Raw genomic sequence first — 10,250 nt, forward strand, 5'->3', positions numbered from 1 at the left:
AAGAAGAAGAAGAAGAAGAAGAAGAAGAAGAAGAAGAAGAAGAAGAAGAAGAAGAAGAAGAAGAAGAAGAAGAAGAAGAAGAAGAAGAAGAAGAAGAGATTTAGGGTGAAAGGCTGACATTGTTTTGCACCCTAAGTATCTAATGACACAATATATTCAGAGAAGCCTGAAATCATGGCACACAATCTGAACACATGTCACTCTGAATCTGTTAATTGGAGTAACAGATTTGACAATTAAAAATAGATAATATAGCAACCATTGTTAATCAGCTATTCTTGTTTTGAAAATCGGTAACATATGTATTGTTGTATGGTACCCTGTTCCTGTCTTTTTTTCTGATTTTTGTTCTTGCTTTTGTTTTTACTGTTCAAAATAAAATAAAAAAAGAAAAGGGGCTGGGGAGATGGCTCAGTAGGATAAGCACTTGACTGGCAAACGCAAGGATCTGAGTTCAATTCCCGGTTCCGCCAAAAAAAAAAAAAAGAAAATTGAGACACAGAAAGGTTAAGTGATCCTGTGCCCAGGGTCACACAGCTAATAAAAAGCAGAACTAGGACTCAAACTCACTCAATCTCTGTGTAGCTAAAATAGGCCATAGCCTCCCACAGGGGGAAAAGGAAGCAGGTAGGTGACTTCCCATGTGAGTTCCCACCCAGCCCTTCCTTGCTAGACCCTTGGTCAGTCAAGAATTTCTGAGACTGGGGGGCTGGGGAGATGGCTCAGTGGAATAAGTGCTTCCCTGGCAAATGCAAGGGTCTGAGTTCAATCCCCGGTTCCACCAAAAAAAAAAAAAAAAAAGAATTTCTGAGACCCTAGATTTTCATTGCCACTTTCTCCTGGAGCCCTTGTTCCTATGGAGTGAGAGCCCAGGTTCTGAAAGATAGGTTTTGAAAATGCCAACAATGGGAGATGGGCAGGAGGGTGACAGTGATCAACAGCCCTTCTGCACATGACTCCTGCTAGCCTGTCTTTATGCCTTGTTTCTCTGCTCTGGGGGCTGAACACACCAGCAAGTCACATGGTGAGCCAGGATTATGGTAGAGCGCAGGAAATAGAAAAGTAGAGCTGTGGTCCAGAGGGGACTTGGGGAAGGAGGAAGACAGATGAACTGAGCTGTTTCTCAAGCTGCCTAAATAAAGCCACACAAGATAGGTGCTTTAGCCAACAGACCCAGTTCCAAGGTTGGGAGCCTGCGTTCCAGGTGTCCGCAGACCGATTTCTTCTCAAGTTCTCTCTCCTCGGCCTCTAGATGGCCAACTTCCCTCTATGTCTGTGTATCACTGTGTCTAAATCTCTTCTTTCTTATTTATTTATTTACTTATTGGATACAGGGTCTCACTACACAGTTGAGACTTGTAGTGATCCTCCTGTCTCAGCCTGCCCAGCACTGGGATTATAGGCATGTGGCACCACACCCAGTTTCCGGTGAACCTGAGGTGGTTCCCAGACTAGCACAGCATGCAGTGCCAGGGATTGACCCCGGTCCTTGTGCTTGCCAGGTAGGCACTTAGACCACCGAGCTCGCTTGCCAGCCCTTTTTTTTTTTCTTTTGCAACAGAGTCTCACTATGTAGTCCAGGCTGGTCTTGAACTCACAAAGACCAAGATGCCCTCAAATTCACATCATTCGTCTTGCCTCAGCCTCCCAAATACTGGGGTTATAGCCATGTGCCACCATACCTGGCAATTCCTGGCTTTTATTATGCTTTGAAAATTCTATATCCAAATGTGGTCACTTTCTAAAGTATTGTATATTAGAATTTCATCATACAAATTTAAGAGGGGACACCATGCAGCCCATTGTAGAATCCCAAGGAAAAGTCCAGGTTGGAATTTTGTGAGGTTTCAAATTGTTATTAGAGAACATATTAGACAAGCTAAAGGTATAACGTGTGATACAGGCATTCCTTGTTTAACAACCAAATTCTGGTCCTGTGACTTGGTGGTTAAATGAATCACTGAATGAGGAACTTTATATGGTTTGTACAATAGTCGGAACAAAGAAATGGTCAAAGAACGCTCTCACTTGATGACTTTGTTTTTATTTGCATACCTCTTATATACAGTACTATGATATATAACAGACATAAAACTACAGTAATATACTGTATGATATAATCAGGAAAAATTATAGTACTACATAAGGTGTGCTGTACAAAAACAGACATTGGGGCTTTATTTATTTATTTTTTGGTGGAACCGGGGATTGAACTCAGGCCCTTGTGCTTGCCAGAGAAGTGCTTATCCTACTGACGCATCTCTCTGGTCCCATTGGGGCTTTATATAAGCAAAATGTACCAACTACATAAAAAAGACCAGTCATTAGGTTCAAACAGTGGGCCTCCTGTGTAAGTCCAGTCATTAAACAGGTAGGCTGTTAAAGGAGAAATACCTGTACAAAACAACAATCTACCCACTGACCAGTGTAAGGAACAAAACATTTCCAGTCCAGGGGGAGACTCTTGCATAACCTCTGCATTCTTGATTTCCTCTCAAGCGCCAAAGGAAATCTCTGAACTTGAGGGTTTCTGGTTTCCCTGTGTTCCTTATCCTTTTACTACATGCCCATGCATCTTTTTTTTTTTTTTAATTCAGCAAAGGTTTTATTCCCAAACTCTTCGAATATTTTTACAAAGAGAAATAAAATGTCTAACAGTGTCTCAAATTAAATCAAAGGCACAGGGGCTGGTGAGATGGCTCAGTGGTCTAAAGCACCTACTTAGAACAAGGACAAGCTAAGCTAAGCAAAAGCGCAGGGACCACGGTTCAATCCCCAGCACCACATGCCAGCCAGCCCCGCCCCCTGGTGGGCTGAACTGGCCACACACACACACAAAATAAATAAATAAATAATTTTAAAAAATAAATAAATAAATCAAAGGCACACCATCCAAATAAAACACTTGTGGCATCAAGAATTCCTTTACGTTGTAGTATTTTCACATTATTTTGTTTTTAACTATTTGCACTCTTGTACATGTCATTTGCATTTTAAGTATTGTTTCAGGACGTGAAATAATGTAGTGTTGTTTAAAAGTGCAATCTCGACTATAAGCTACAGAAATCTATGAGAAAAAGGATCAAATGCTTCAAACACAAGAGAAACATTAATCTTTTCAAACAAGTTGGCTTAGGAATATCTCCTGTGGTTAGTGTTAAACATAAATCTTCCAATTATAAAAAATTAAGACACTAAATGCATAAGGGTCTGTTTTCCCCTAGATTATATTTTTTGTTTTCATTTGATAATTGTAAACTCATGAGAAAAGAACAAATTTTATTATATTATAAAAATCTTAGGAACAACAAATTACAAATATTCAATTTTTAATAGACAAAAATACTTTGCTTCCTAAAATGTAAACATTCAGTAAATAAAACATGCACAGTATTCCAGGAATTACACTACCAATAGTTCATTTATGAAAGAGGTGTATTTATTGATAAGGTTCTTGTTTACTAAAATAAAGCACTTCGACAAAAGAACCAGACTATTACTATTTAAAACCCTACTCCTTCACTCACTTTCCTTATTTGAGTAGAAAATTATTAACTTTTGTAAAAATTTGGCTTCTGGGCCTGGCCACAAGAAAGGTGTGAAATATCTAAAAGTCTTTTGATGAAACAAAAACATTTTCTTGAAACTTGGAGGGAGTCGTTCATCACTGTGCTTGAAGGGATTCCTCAATGAACTTCTTCCTTACGGTCTTCAGAGTAAAGTACAGGACCTGGGCTCCCGGAAGGGGTTGCTGCCAGCTGGAACACCGACCAGCAGGGCATCCTTGCACGCATTCTGTATGCAGTACTGCCGCAGTTCTGCAGCTCCCTGGGAAACCTTGATCTTCTCCACGCTGGCTTCGAGCTTGAGCTGCTCCACTAGGCGCTGCAGGGCGCTCACGCTGGCTCCGGAAGACATGGCCCCATGCATCTTCAAACAGTACATAATTCTGCTTTTTCATATGCTTTTTTTTTTTTGGCAGAACCAGGGATTGAACTCAGACCCTTGCATTTGCCAGGGAAGCGCTTATTCTACTGAGCCATCTCCCCGGCCCCTTTCATGTACTTTAAGCAATACATAAATGGCATTGTGCTACATATTTTTAAATTGAGACATAACTTTAAAACACACAATTAACCACTCTGAAGTGTATTTTTCAGTGGCATTTTGTGCACCCACTAAATGGAGTTCTCAGGCTTTTCAGACTGAAATACCCAAAGGCTGCAGATTGTAGGACTTCATGGCCTCCATAACCTATAAGCCACATTTGGCTATGTAGAAATAGATCCAATTTATATAAAATAATTATTTTTTTTAGGGGAGAGGATGTTGGAGATCAAACTCAAGGCCCCTTGCATGGTAGGTGAGTGCTCTACCACTGAGCTACTCCCTCAGCCCCTATTGTGTCTGTTTCTCTGCAGACATTTACTTATTTATGGCGTCAGGAATTGGGCACAGGACCTTGCACTTGCCAGGCAGGCACTGTACCACTCAGCTGTATCCCTGGCCTGCAGACCTAATTTTAAAATGTCCCATATCACCTGCTTAGGCAGAGACAGGGACCAGGGTATGATCCCAGGGAAGCGCTGAGGCAGTGATTGAGTTTGGGCATGATGGTGCATGCCTATAATCCCAGTGCTTAGAAGGTTGAAAACAGGAGGATTACAGAGTCTGATCTGTGTAGTGACACCCTGTAGACCCTGTTTAAAAAATATATATCTATATATATATATATATATTTAGTATTAAAAATATATATATATACATAAAATGCCCCATAGCATGAAATAATCACTCCCAATCCCTTCCCCCTTCATGCTGGCATCCACTAATCTGCTTTCTGTGTCTATGAATTTGACTATATTCTTTTGCAACTTGTTTTTTTTCCTCTCTGCATTTGAGAGATCCACCCCCGTGGTCATATTTGACCACTATTTGTGTTTTCATTATTGTAGAGTATTCCAAAATGGGGCTCAATCAACTTTTTGTCAATTCTTATTTCTATTAATGAGTTTATGGGATATTAAAAACAATCATTTTCAAAATAAGTATCATATTATATAATAACAAAGTCAAGCATCACATACAAAAAAAGATAGAGTGGCAGTTGAGAGTCTTTTCTTTTTCTTCCTAACAGACAATCATTTTATCTGTTTCTTATGTATACTCTTAGAGGAATTCCAGGCATAAGCATACAAGGTATATGCTTATTTTTTTTTGATTATTTATTTATTTATTTATTTATTTAGTGTGTGTGTGTGTGTGTGTGTGTGTGGCCAGCTCAACCCACCAGGGGGCGGGGCTGGCTGGCATGTGGTGCTGGGGGATTGAACCGCGATCCCTGTACTTTGCTTGGCTTAGCTTGTTCTGAGTAGGTGCTTTAGAACACTGAGCCATCTCACCAGCCCCTATATGCTTCTTTTTAACTCATGTACATTTATTTGGTTAAAAAAAAAAAGTTTATTGTATGCCTGGCACTGCATTCAGGTTTTGGGGTACAATAGTAAACAAAACAAATTCCCACTTATACTCTAGGAAAGAAAGACAGAGGATGCAGAAATAAACTGTTAGACATGTATGACAAAGGATGACATCAGGGAGGAAAAGAAAGACAGCAAAACACATGTGACGAGACAGCCACAGTCAAGGAAGTCCACTCTGAGAAGGTGACATCCCAAAGGTGAGAGAATAGCGAAGACAACAAGGGTCCAGCAGGGCTAAGGGTGTGCCTCAGTGGTGGAGCATTTGCCTGGTGGGAGACAAGGCTCTGGGCTCCACCATCCCCAGAAGAGAGTACATTCAGCAGCAGATGTCGGCCCTGAGAAGCGCTCCGCGGGCTGATGCTGCTGGGGTAGCAGGTGTCAGGAAACCCTGTCACTGCTCCACATCTGCCTCCTGTCCACAGGTTGTAGCCCTCTTGGCCGTGGTGCTCCATCCACCTACACTGAGCTGCCTCTTTATACAGAGTGCCAGGTAGTTCCTACCATATGGATATGCTGAAGTTAATTTAACTGCATATAAAGTTCTTTTTTTTTTTTTTTTTTTTTTTTTTTTTTTTTTTTTTTTGAGGTGCCATCAGGTCTGATGTGAAAATCAGGAAATGATTGCAATGAGTTGAAAAGCAGAAAAAGAAAGAACAGGGCTGCTGTAACAGTTGCAAAGCCCAGGACAAGAGCAGACATAGAGACCCACACACCATATGTGTAAATAGGAAATGTTACAAATTAAATTGACAAACTGTTAAGTAAAATATGTACTGTTCTCCTACCTTGACAAATAAACCTTCATAACAGCTTGGAAGGCCATATTTCCATTTCAGATTTCAGACTCCCTGGGTTCCCGCCCCCACTCCCAGCCCGCCCAACCCTCAGCTCCACCCTGAGGTCTCCTGAATGCACAGCTCTGATACAAGATCCGTCCACACTGCCCCGCAGCCTGGGCACTCAACCGGACGGCTCTCACCCTCCAGGAAGGTCTCAGGCACTGAGTCTGAGGCTCAGAGGGAAAAGAGGCTTGCCTTGGGTGGCTAGGACACCTCAACTTCACAAAATTTCTTTCTTAGGAAGAGATGTAGCTGAAAGACATAAGACAGAGGCAGGGATTCCTCTTGCCCACGGACAGGCTGGTGCTGATGAGCAGTGGACACTGCCTGTGTCCCTTGGGGAAGACACTAGGGACCAGATTGCACAAGTAGCAGGAGGACACAAAGCTGCAAAATGTACCCAAGGCTACTCATGTCAGCACCAGCCAAGGGGGAAACCCCAATCTATCTAGAGAAAGAAACCTCAGGTCTAACCTGCTCATTACAATAGTAGCCACTGAGACCACAAAGAGAAAGTAGAAACAGGGAAGCTGTCGTAGATAATGAAAATAGCACCATCTCTGCTGTCATCCAATGAACCTCATCGTGCAGTCTACTGCTTTCTGTAATGGGGCAACTCACATTTTAGACTATAAATGTAAATCTTGTGTTTTCTGTTGTGTAACAATGTATACTTGCCACTGTTCTCAGTTGTTTAGTAAATAGTCGATGTTACTTGCTGTTTGCTAGATAAAATTCCTACCCAACCAATTCCTGTAAAGAAAGTTAGCTTACAGAGATGACTTCAAAAGGAAACTAAAGGGGTTTTAACTTCTTGTAACCTCGGGCTATGCAAGGTTGCCTGCAGGTACTCAGGTGCAAGATAACCAGAAACTAAAACAAAGTCCCAGGAAATTTAGTTTGGGTAGTGGTCACAATGACCCTGAAAGCATTGTTTTGTGTCAGACAATGAATTTGTTTTCCAAACAGAATGTAGTTTCATGTTTTAAAAGCCCCTCAACCCGATTCCTGGGCTAGCTGCCTTTTGGTCCTCTCCTGTGTGAGAGCTGATGGGGGCCCTGAGCTCAATAATAAATGGCTTTCCGAGTTCCAATTTGGCTGATCTGGTTCCTATTCTGAGGGACCCATAACACTTTCCTGCAAGATATGTAGGATTGGGGCTGGGGCTGGGGCACAATGGTAGAGCACTTGCCTAGCCTGTGCAGACCTGGGGCTCAATCCCCAGAACCTGGGGAAAAATACCTTGTAGAGCTAAGAATGTGGGTTCCAGGCTCAATCTGGTGACTAAAGATCTGAGTTTTGAGCATAAGTTCCCTTCTGCCTTCTTCATTCATCCCTTCATTCATTCACTTGCAGAAATGGTCAGCTCTTTGTCAGGAGCTGGGCTGGGCTATAAGAATATAAACAAACCACTCCCTGACCCCAAGGAACTGGCCTGAAAAGGAGCTGTACAAACAAACAGATGCTTTCTAAGAGTTACCTACTTGCTCTTATACTTTTTCAAGGTAAGAAGTTTGTTCTTTCTTTTTCCTTGTCTTGGTTTTTTTTTTTTTTTTTTTTTGTTTTTTGGTGTGTGTATAGGGGGGTGTTTGTTTGTTTTCCCTGGGAAATGAACTCAGGACCTTGTGTTTGCCAGGCAGGCACTGTGCCACTGAGCTATCTGCCTGGCCCCACAGGCTGTTCTTGAACTATGTAGCCTAGGTTAGCCTGAAACTCATGGTGATCCTCCTGCATCAGCCTCCTGACTGGTACAATTACAGGCATATGCCACCACACCAAGCTAAGAAGTATTATCTAAGTGAATAACTAAAAATTATTCATTTTGTTGTTATTTTTGAGACAGAGTGTTGCAATATAGCCCAGGTTGCCCTCAAACTCATGGAGATTCTCCTGCCTCACCCTTCCTAGTACTGGGATTATAGAGTAGAATTTAAGATTTTTAAAAACAATTTTATGTAAGAGAAAAAAGCATTTTAATTCTGTGCTAAATTACAGTTTTCAAAAAAGCTCACAGTAGGTGTAATGCACACCTGTAATCCCAGCAATCAGGAGGCTGAGGCGGAAGCATCTCCATGAATTTGACGCTAGCCTGGGCTACACAGTGAGTTCAAGAACAGCCTGAGGGGCCTGGGAGATAGCTCAGTAGAGTAAGCACTTGCCTGGCAAGCACAGGGTCCTGAGTTCAATCCCTAGTACCGTTAAAAAAAAAAAGAACAAGAACAGCCTGAGCTACTGAGTGAGACTCTTTCTCAAAAAATGAAACAAATCCCCGATCCTGCAAAAAAAAAAAGAAAGAAAAGAAAAAAAAGAAACAAGACAAAAACTTAAAGCCAGGGGGGTGGTGCATGCCTGTGATCCCAACACTCAGGAGGCTAAGGCAGGAGGATTGTGGCAAGTTCAAGACCAGTGAGGGTGGGCTAGAAAGTGAGCTCAAGGCCAGCCTGAACTACGTAACGAGACCCTATGTCAAAAAGACACACACACACACACACACACACACACACACACACAAAGTTCAAATCATGACTGATGTAAAATTCTATTGAACCGAGGGCCTGAGTTCAATCCCCGGTTCCTCCAAAAATGAATAAATAAATAAAAATAAAAAATAAAGGGCTTGGAGGGCCCAGGGAGGGGGCTCAGAATAAGCGCTTGCTGAGTTCAGGGTGTTGAGTTCAATCCCTGGTACTGCAAAAAATAAACAAATAAATGGAATTCTTGCACTGTAAAAAAAAAAAAAAAAATTCTATTGAACACTTTCATTGATGAAGAAACCAATAAGATATTAAAACCAGCTCAGAAAGCATGTGTGGACTGGGGCCGTAACGCGACTGCCTGGGCAGGCTGGTGCCCAGTGAGAGCCCGGGGCACCCTCGCTTCCGAGGTGATGGTAAAGGGCTGATCAGTTGCTACTGAGCACAGTTGAAGCAAAACAAGATGTCAGCAAACTCTTCAGGACAAGGTTTTCAAAACAAAAATAGAGTTGCAATCTTAGCAGAGCTGGATAAAAAAAAAAAAAAGAAAATTACTTATGCAGAACCAGTCTTCAACAAATCATCTGGGAGCTAGCATCGCGCTCTCCAGGCCTTCTCTGAACAAGGACTTCCGGGATCATGCCGAGCAGCAGCATATTGCAGCCCAGCAGAAGGCAGCTTGGCAGCATGCTCACGCACATTCATCTGGATGCTTCATAACTCAAGACTCTGCATTTGGAAATCTTATTCGCCCCGTTTTACCACACCTCGACCCAGAATGAAGAAAATACCTCTGATGTAAGTGACTGCAGTTCCAAAGGCCAAAGCTACTCATTCACTGCTGTACAAACTGACTTTCAGAATTCTGGTGAACTTACATGTTTTTGCTCCCTTAAGAAAGGAGAAAGTAAGTGAAAGCGAGGAGAAGAGGAGCAGGATGACGGACGCGTGGAAGCTCTCTCGTTTGAGGAACTGAGGATGCTGCCCTGGACTACAACTTTTTTGTGACACCATTTGTTTTGTTTTGTTTTGTTTTTGGCGGGACCGGGGATTGAACTCAGGCCCTTGTGCTTGCCAGGGAAGCACTTATTCCACTGAGCTATCTCCCCAGCCCCACCATTTGGTTTTTAGCTCTAAATCTGATAGTCATATAAAATGAGGCTCCACCCCAACAAGTTGGGTTGAGAATACCATCTACAGTTAGTTTTCAAGAAGATTTAAAAAAAATAGGATTTTTTTAGAAAGTTGATCATTAGCTTAAGAAATTCATATCTGTACTTTATCCTTTGGATTTAGGGTCAGCATATCATGCAGAAATATTCTTTGTGAACTCCTAACTAGTTCCCCTGTTGTCCATTTTAAAAGAAAGCCCAAACTAAGTTACTAATCAGTCTTAATTTCTTTTATAAACAAATGGCATTATAAATGATGTAACTAAATGCTATTAAAAGCAA

At 41.8% G+C, this 10,250-nt stretch overlaps 2 pseudogenes; one reads left to right on the forward strand and one right to left on the reverse strand.

The window, feature by feature from the left end:
• Positions 1 to 3,470: 3,470 nt before the first annotated feature.
• On the reverse strand, positions 3,471 to 3,918 carry LOC101580639 (annotated as a pseudogene).
• A 5,288-nt stretch (positions 3,919 to 9,206) lies between these two features.
• Positions 9,207 to 9,578, forward strand: LOC101581038 (annotated as a pseudogene).
• Positions 9,579 to 10,250: the final 672 nt, after the last annotated feature.

This window comes from Octodon degus, unplaced genomic scaffold, assembly GCF_000260255.1.
Source record: "Octodon degus isolate 3935 unplaced genomic scaffold, OctDeg1.0 scaffold00072, whole genome shotgun sequence".
In the NCBI taxonomy this organism is placed as follows: Eukaryota; Metazoa; Chordata; class Mammalia; order Rodentia; family Octodontidae; genus Octodon; species Octodon degus.